Here is a 9,422-nt window from a genome sequence, read left to right as displayed (position 1 = left end):
ATGTAGAAATATAAAGATTATTAATAAGGTGAAAAATATTTTAATCGAATATTTTCTAAAAAGCTTTTATAAGTTATATGTTAATTTTGTTTTGAATAATAAACATTTGATGTTTATATAAAATAATTAGCGCGGTTTTCATTTGCTGTTTTGTCGGATTCAAATAGAGACATAAATGCTACCCATTATTTTCCGCTGTTAAAGATGTGGAACTCGACTTGTGAGGGTCTTCAAAGTGATGGATAACAATTTCAGGTTTATTTACAAACACGTTTTATTTATGAGCAGAAATATGAATTTAACACCTTTTAAATAACACAAAAATTGAAAGTACATATTAACTTCAATGTATGGCTGATACGATTGGTCGGATATCTGTGTAAGATAGCTGAAAGTCAAGTGTGCATTGTTTTTGTTTAATGTTTCTCTAAATATTAAAAATAAGTTTTCGGATACATAGATACAATAAGCCACACACACTAATCCAGATACAACTAACTGTAGATACAACTCGCCAGAGATACCACTAGCCAGAGATACAACTAGCCACAGATACAACTAGCAACAGATACCACTAACCGCAGATACAACTAGCAACAGATACAACAAGTAACAGATACAACTAGCCACAGATAGAACAAGTAACAGACACAACTAGCAACAGATACAACTAGCCACAGATAGAACAAGTAACAGACACAACTAGCAACAGATACAACTAGCAACAGATACAACTAGCCACAGATAGACAAGTAACAGACACAACTAGCAACAGATACAACTAGCCACAGATAGAACAAGTAACAGACACAACTAGCAACAGATACAACTAGCCACAGATAGAACAAGTAACAGACACAACTAGCAACAGATACAACTAGCCACAGATAGAACAAGTAACAGACACAACTAGCAACAGATACAACTAGCCACATATACAACTAGCAACATACAACTAGCCACATATACAACTAACCGCTGATACAACTAGCCACATATACAACTAGCAACAGATACAACTAGCAACATATACAACTAGCCACATATACAACTAGCCACAGATACAACTAGCCACAGATACAACTAGCCACAGATACAACTAGCCACAGATACAACTAGCCACATATACAACTAGCCACAGATACAGCTAGCCACATATACAACTAGCCACAGATACAACTAGCCACATATAGGGCCAGCCAACTCACCAGCTTGTCCTAATGCTACCTAGTAGACAGAGAGTCAGCTAGTCAGGCCGCTACATTCTCACACCTTGACTTATATACTCCTTACATTGAGTCGACACATCCATCTTTCTGGACATTTGAGCGCCACTTGGTCCTGCTGTCTCCGATCATGTTTGTAACTCAATCTTTACGATAACCGAAATGTCCATCCAATTAGCATATCACTTCCACAAGAGCCATTGTGTTTGACGGGTGGGCTTTCACTGCTACTTTTTTTTACATACCTGAGCTAAAGTGTCACGTTTATACAAATGTGTACAGTACAACTAGTTTTCTCTACCTGAACTGAAGTGTCACGTTTATACAACTGTGTACAGTACAACTACTTGGTTTTCTCTACCTGAGCTGAGGTGTCACGTTTATACAACTGTGTACAGTACAACTACTTGGTTTTCTCTACCTGAGCTGAAGTGTCACGTTTATACAACTGTGTACAGTACAACTACTTGGTTTTCTCTACCTGAGCTGAGGTGTCACGTTTATACAACTGTGTACAGTACAACTACTTGGTTTTCTCTACCTGAGCTGAGGTGTCACGTTTATACAACTGTGTACAGTACAACTAGTTTTCTCTACCTTAGGTGTCACGTTTATACAACTGTGTACAGTACAACTACTTGGTTTTCTCTACCTGAGCTGAGGTGTCACGTTTATACAACTGTGTACAGTACAACTACTTGGTTTTCTCTACCTGAGCTGAGGTGTCACGTTTATACAACTGTGTACAGTACAATTACTTGGTTTTCTCTACCTGAGCTGAGGTGTCACGTTTATACAACTGTGTACAGTACAACTACTTGGTTTTCTCTACCTGAGCTGAGTTGTCACGTTTATACAACTGTGTACAGTACAACTACTTGGTTTTCTCTACCTGAGCTGAGGTGTCACTTTTATACAACTGTGTACAGTACAACTACTTGGTTTTCTCTACCTGAGCTGAGTTGTCACGTTTATACAACTGTGTACAGTACAACTACTTGGTTTTCTCTACCTGAGCTGAGGTGTCACGTTTATACAACTGTGTACAGTACAACTACTTGGTTTTCTCTACCTGAGCTGAGTTGTCACGTTTATACAACTGTGTACAGTACAACTACTTGGTTTTCTCTACCTGAGCTGAGGTGTCACTTTTATACAACTGTGTACAGTACAACTACTTGGTTTTCTCTACCTGAGCTGAGTTGTCACGTTTATACAACTGTGTACAGTACAACTACTTGGTTTTCTCTACCTGAGCTGAGGTGTCACGTTTATACAACTGTGTACAGTACAACTACTTGGTTTTCTCTACCTGAGCTGAGTTGTCACGTTTATACAACTGTGTACAGTACAACTACTTGGTTTTCTCTACCTGAGCTGAGTTGTCACGTTTATACAACTGTGTACAGTACAACTAGCTTTTTCTACCTGAGCTGAGGTGTCACGTTTATACAACTGTGTACAGTACAACTACTTGGTTTTCTCTACCTGAGCTGAGTTGTCACGTTTATACAACTGTGTACAAAACAACTACTTGGTTTTCTCTACCTGAGCTGAGTTGTCACGTTTATACAACTGTGTACAGTACAACTACTTGGTTTTCTCTTACTGAGGTGTCACGTTTATACAACTGTGTACAGTACAACTACTTGGTTTTCTCTACCTGAGCTGAGTTGTCACGTTTATACAACTGTGTACAGTACAACTACTTGGTTTTCTCTACCTTAGGTGTCACGTTTATACAACTGTGTACAGTACAACTACTTGGTTTTCTCTACCTGAGCTGAGGTGTCACGTTTATACAACTGTGTACAGTACAACTACTTGGTTTTCTCTTACTGAGGTGTCACGTTTATACAACTGTGTACAGTACAACTACTTGGTTTTCTCTACCTTAGGTGTCACGTTTATACAACTGTGTACAGTACAACTACATGGTTTTCTCTACCTGAGCTGAGTTGTCACGTTTATACAACTGTGTACAGTACAACTACTTGGTTTTCTCTACCTGAGCTGAGGTGTCACGTTTATACAACTGTGTACAGTACAACTACTTGGTTTTCTCTACCTTAGGTGTCACGTTTATACAACTGTGTACAGTACAACTACTTGGTTTTCTCTACCTGAGCTGAGGTGTCACGTTTATACGACTGTGTACAGTACAGCTTCTTGGTTTTCTCTACCTGAGCTGAGGTGTCACGTTTATACAACTGTGTACTGTACAACTACTTGGTTTTCTCTACCTGAGCTGAGGTGTCACGTTTATACAACTGTGTACAGTACAACTACTTGGTTTTCTCTACCTGAGCTGAGGTGTCACGTTTATACAACTGTGTACAGTACAACTAGTTTTCTCTACCTTAGGTGTCACGTTTATACAACTGTGTACAGTACAACTAGTTGGTTTTCTCTACCTGAGCTGAGGTGTCACGTTTATACAACTGTGTACAGTACAACTACTTGGTTTTCTCTACCTGAGCTGAAGTGTCACGTTTATACAACTGTGTACAGTACAACTACTTGGTTTTCTCTACCTGAGCTGAGTTGTCACGTTTATACAACTGTGTACAGTACAACTACTTGGTTTTCTCTACCTGAGCTGAGGTGTCACGTTTATACAACTGTGTACAGTACAACTAGTTTTCTCTACCTGAGCTGAGTTGTCACGTTTATACAACTGTGTACAGTACAACTACTTGGTTTTCTCTTACTGAGGTGTCACGTTTATACAACTGTGTACAGTACAACTACTTGGTTTTCTCTTACTGAGGTGTCACGTTTATACAACTGTGTACAGTACAACTACTTGGTTTTCTCTACCTGAGCTGAGGTGTCACGTTTATACAACTGTGTACAGTACAACTACTTGGTTTTCTCTACCTGAGCTGAGGTGTCACGTTTATACAACTGTGTACAGTACAACTAGTTTTCTCTACCTGAGCTGAGTTGTCACGTTTATACAACTGTGTACAGTACAACTAGTTTTCTCTACCTGAGCTGAGTTGTCACGTTTATACAACTGTGTACAGTACAACTACTTGGTTTTCTCTTACTGAGGTGTCACGTTTATACAACTGTGTACAGTACAACTACTTGGTTTTCTCTTACTGAGGTGTCACGTTTATACAACTGTGTACAGTACAACTACTTGGTTTTCTCTACCTGAGCTGAGGTGTCACGTTTATACAACTGTGTACAGTACAATTACTTGGTTTTCTCTACCTAAGCTGAGTTGTCACGTTTATACAACTGTGTACAGTACAACTACTTGGTTTTCTCTACCTGAGCTGAGGTGTCACGTTTATACAACTGTGTACAGTACAACTACTTGGTTTTCTCTACCTGAGCTGAGGTGTCACGTTTATACAACTGTGTACAGTACAACTAGTTTTCTCTACCTTAGCTGAAGTGTCACGTTTATACAACTGTGTACAGTACAACTACTTGGTTTTCTCTACCTGAGCTGAGGTGTCACGTTTATACAACTGTGTACAGTACAACTACTTGGTTTTCTCTACCTGAGCTGAGGTGTCACGTTTATACAAATGTGTACAGTACAACTAGTTTTCTCTACCTGAGCTGAAGTGTCACGTTTATACAACTGTGTACAGTACAACTACTTGGTTTTCTCTACCTGAGCTGAGGTGTCACGTTTATACAACTGTGTACAGTACAACTACTTGGTTTTCTCTACCTGAGCTGAGGTGTCACGTTTATACAACTGTGTACAGTACAACTAGTTTTCTCTACCTGAGCTGAGTTGTCACGTTTATACAACTGTGTACAGTACAACTAGTTTTCTCTACCTGAGCTGAGTTGTCACGTTTATACAACTGTGTACAGTACAACTACTTGGTTTTCTCTTACTGAGGTGTCACGTTTATACAACTGTGTACAGTACAACTACTTGGTTTTCTCTTACTGAGGTGTCACGTTTATACAACTGTGTACAGTACAATTACTTGGTTTTCTCTACCTGAGCTGAGGTGTCACGTTTATACAACTGTGTACAGTACAACTACTTGGTTTTCTCTTACTGAGGTGTCACGTTTATACAACTGTGTACAGTACAACTACTTGGTTTTCTCTACCTGAGCTGAGTTGTCACGTTTATACAACTGTGTACAGTACAACTACTTGGTTTTCTCTACCTGAGCTGAGTTGTCACGTTTATACAACTGTGTACAGTACAATTACTTGGTTTTCTCTACCTGAGCTGAGTTGTCACGTTTATACAACTGTGTACAGTACAATTACTTGGTTTTCTCTACCTGAGCTGAGGTGTCACGTTTATACAACTGTGTACAGTACAACTACTTGGTTTTCTCTACCTGAGCTGAGTTGTCACGTTTATACAACTGTGTACAGTACAATTACTTGGTTTTCTCTACCTGAGCTGAGTTGTCACGTTTATACAACTGTGTACAGTACAATTACTTGGTTTTCTCTACCTGAGCTGAGGTGTCACGTTTATACAACTGTGTACAGTACAACTAGTTTTCTCTACCTGAGCTGAGTTGTCACGTTTATACAACTGTGTACAGTACAACTACTTGGTTTTCTCTACCTGAGGTGTCACGTTTATACAACTGTGTACGGTACAACTAGTTTTCTCTACCTAAACTGAAGTGTCACGTGCATACAACTGTGTACAGTACAACTACTTGGTTTTCTCTACCTGAACAGTCACGTTTATACAACTGTGTACAGTACAATTACTTGGTTTTCTCTACCTGAGCTAAGGTGTCACGTTTATACAACTGTGTACAGTACAACTACTTTGTTTTCTCTACCTGAACAGTCACGTTTATACAACTGTGTACAGTACAATTACTTGGTTTTCTCTACCTGAGCTAAGGTGTCACGTTTATACAACTGTGTACAGTACAACTAGTTTTCTCTACCTGAACTGAGGTGTCACGTTTATACAACTGTGTACGATACAGTTAACAAACCGACAAATGTTCAAAAACTACATTTGTTTTAGTTATAACATTTCTTTAAATAACGCAAATACGTGTTTTGGTAATGTGAATTCGTTTTAAAAAAAATGAAATGTTTAACTACTAAAAGTACTTATAATTAATCAATAGATAGATGGATGTGCATTAAACATGCGTGTACTTATTCTTTGGATTTTTTTCTTTTGTTTGTTTGACATTTTAGCTCTTGCTTGAAATATTTTTTGTACGAAATTTGTTCCAATTCAGCAACATTTTACTTCTTTATTCAACAATGTAAAAATATTACTTTACTGTCCAGAAATAACTAGTTTTATTAACGCATCGCAAGTCTTCAAAAATCCGCTAAATAAATACATAATATAAGTGTAGAAAATATTAAAACTAGACGTATCCATCTTTAAAAAATAATACATGAAATAGTAACACAACAAAATAAGCTACTGCGTCAGTATACACAATTTAGACTAGGCATTTTGCTTCTTAAAACTTATATTAAATCAATAAAAGTACGTGAAAGATGGTTTGATGGGCATGACTAACTACAATTATCTTGCCATGGTTAAAGAATAAGTTTACTGAATATGTGAGTTCCTTCTTTGTTAATGACTGTCTGTGAGTTTGTTTGGGTTATATCACAACTAACACCAGTTGCATCTCCCATAGATCTGTTGGTGTTTTTATTCATGTTAAGTACATCAAAATATGAATTTAAAACACACACAAAATAACAGTTGTAGTTGTCGTGGAAATCGTATAAAACTTCCACCATTTAAATGTACAGTCTATTTTTTTAGTTCCGTTGATCACGTGTCTTGATATATTTAATTGTTGTCATTTTCAAACCTTTTATCAACACAGCTTTTAAAATGATAAATACTTTCGGTACTGCGTGGTAGCGAATACTATCTATTAAGTTTTATGAAAAACTAGGATATGGGTAAGGGGAGAGGGTTACCGTATATTTCTTCACTTAGTTGAGTATTATAATCTTAAACCTTTTTTGTTTTAGTTTGTATGTGTTTAAGTGTGTGATTGCGTGTGTGTAATCCCGTTCTAGAATCACTTTAAAAGCTAATGTAATACCAAAATCAATATAAGAAAGGAACTCGACAGCAACGCCCCCAAACTTTGATGCCAGCTTTTAAAGGTATACTAGACAACCCAGTTTCCCTTTGTATAATGGTCTATCGCTTGCACTACGCCATACAAACGACGCACTGGCTATTATCGCCCCACCCACATTTAACACACCAGCTCTCACCCACCTACAATGTCAAGTATATTTTTTTTTTTATATTTCAGTTTCCAAGTAAATAATTAAATGCTGGAGTAGAAAGTAACAAACTCATTATATTTATTTTTCTACAGTATTTTATATACACTATTCAGTCATGCGAATTGATTGTGGTGATAAGATCAAACTGGCTGTAAGATAGAATAAGACACATATGTTGATGAGCCAGCTAGAATTAAAGTTGTTTAAAGCATAAGAAAAAAAAATTAATTTACACAAGCACTAGGTGTTCAAACTTCTTTTTCAATCAATTTAAATGATGCTAATTAGTGACAGTCAGTCATGCTTGATTGGCCGATTTGGTCAAGTTCATGTTTAAAACGGGCAGTAAACAATTTCGTTTACTTAAATTCACATAATTTACGTGAAAAATTGCAAAATTTCGTGAATACTAAACCTGTTTATGTGTTTGTTGTGTTGCTGACACGCGAAAATTTTAAATCTTGAATGGGGGAACTGGAGTGTGCTATGATATAGTGTCGAATATATTTTTTTTTGTTTTTATGTTCAAGATTGTTACAGTAGTGAACAAGCTGTGATCCCTCCAGGGTAGATCCACAGCTCTTTAAAATGTTGACAAGATCGTGTTGTTGATTGCGCGGCAAACTTCACCGATATTTATGTCCACTGCTATATGACTTAAGCGACATCCATTTTTAAACATAGCTGATATTTTATTCTTGCATTAAAACAATAATTTAAAAACAACAAACAGTTAAAATTATGTTAATTAGCTTCAACTCAAAGTTTCACGTCAAACATTACTCTGTTACTCCCCTTAGAACATACACATAAGCATTTGTTTTAGAAATAATGCAATGTTAAACTAACTACTAAAAGTACGTATAATCAATTAATAGATGGATGTGCAGTAAACATAGTCAACATTTGTGTATCAATTTTGTGGGTTTCTTTCTCGTGTTTGTTTGACATTTTAGCGCTTGCTTGAAAAATGAATAAAAACTGATAGCAAGAGGCGTCGGGAGGCGAGGGCATGGGGTGAGGACCGCACCGGGTGACAGCATATAGAGGGGGTGACAACAAGAAAAAAATGCTAAATAAATATAAGAAATATGCTTTTTACCAGTTCAATGAATAGAGTTAAAAAGTATTTTAATTAAAAATTGACGATCTTGTAAAGGGGTTAGGGGGTGGGGGAGGGGTGACACCATGATATAACTATACGGAAAACGATGCTACATCCAGCTGTATTAAAAGCCGACTATAGTTAAGCATCTTTTATATTAACTGTGAACACTTTAAAGCTGTCACCCGTCGGAGAGGGTGGGGGAGGTGACACCTACTACAAGATTTACTGATAGAAATAAAATTGTTGAATATTTTCAATAATTAATTAGTCAATCAATGACTCGGATAGGTTGACACTATATCTAATAATTTACAATGAAAACGTTGGGTTTTTTTTCCTCTTGAATTATATGTGGATATAAGTTATTTGTGCACAAATTAACAGCATCTGGCAAAATGGGAGGGGATGACACCAATTCCAACTATATATATATATATATATATATATATATATATATATATATATATATATATATATATATATATATATATATATTATACAGGTTCAAGTCAGTAGAACGTGACTGACTCACGTTAGGCAAACAAAGGCGGCTGGTCATAGTGCTGACCACGCTATCCCTTCATATGCCGAGGTCTCTGAAGCAGATGAACTCTACTTCATCTGCCCCATGTGTCTTAGGCACGAACGGGAATGATGAGGTGCCGCACCAGGTGACACTCGACCTAGCGACGCCACCGCTGCTAGCCTATTTATATTTTTGGTTTACACCTGTGAACAGAGGAGCATCATTGCTCAAATCAATCATAAACTGGAAAGTTCAACACCAAATGTAACTGAAATAGATACTTATTCAGGGGAAATATTGAATACATCAGGTGATCATAAAA

At 37.0% G+C, this 9,422-nt stretch overlaps 1 long non-coding RNA gene across 1 annotated transcript in view; it reads right to left on the bottom strand.

The window, feature by feature from the left end:
• LOC131949759 (uncharacterized) overlaps positions 1–1,267 on the bottom strand; it is a 1,778-nt gene extending 511 nt beyond the window's left edge. Inside the window, exon 1 of the long non-coding RNA XR_009388197.1 lies at positions 1,209–1,267. This is a non-coding gene — a long non-coding RNA (uncharacterized LOC131949759). The remainder of the gene's footprint in view (positions 1–1,208) is intronic.
• Positions 1,268–9,422: the final 8,155 nt, after the last annotated feature.

Source organism: Physella acuta, unplaced genomic scaffold (assembly GCF_028476545.2).
Source record: "Physella acuta isolate Inbredline_101_S28 unplaced genomic scaffold, ASM2847654v3 ptg000713l, whole genome shotgun sequence".
Taxonomy (NCBI): domain Eukaryota; kingdom Metazoa; phylum Mollusca; class Gastropoda; family Physidae; genus Physella; species Physella acuta.
The sequence above is the reverse complement of the archived record's forward strand: the minus strand, read 5'-3'. Positions and strand labels throughout refer to the sequence as shown.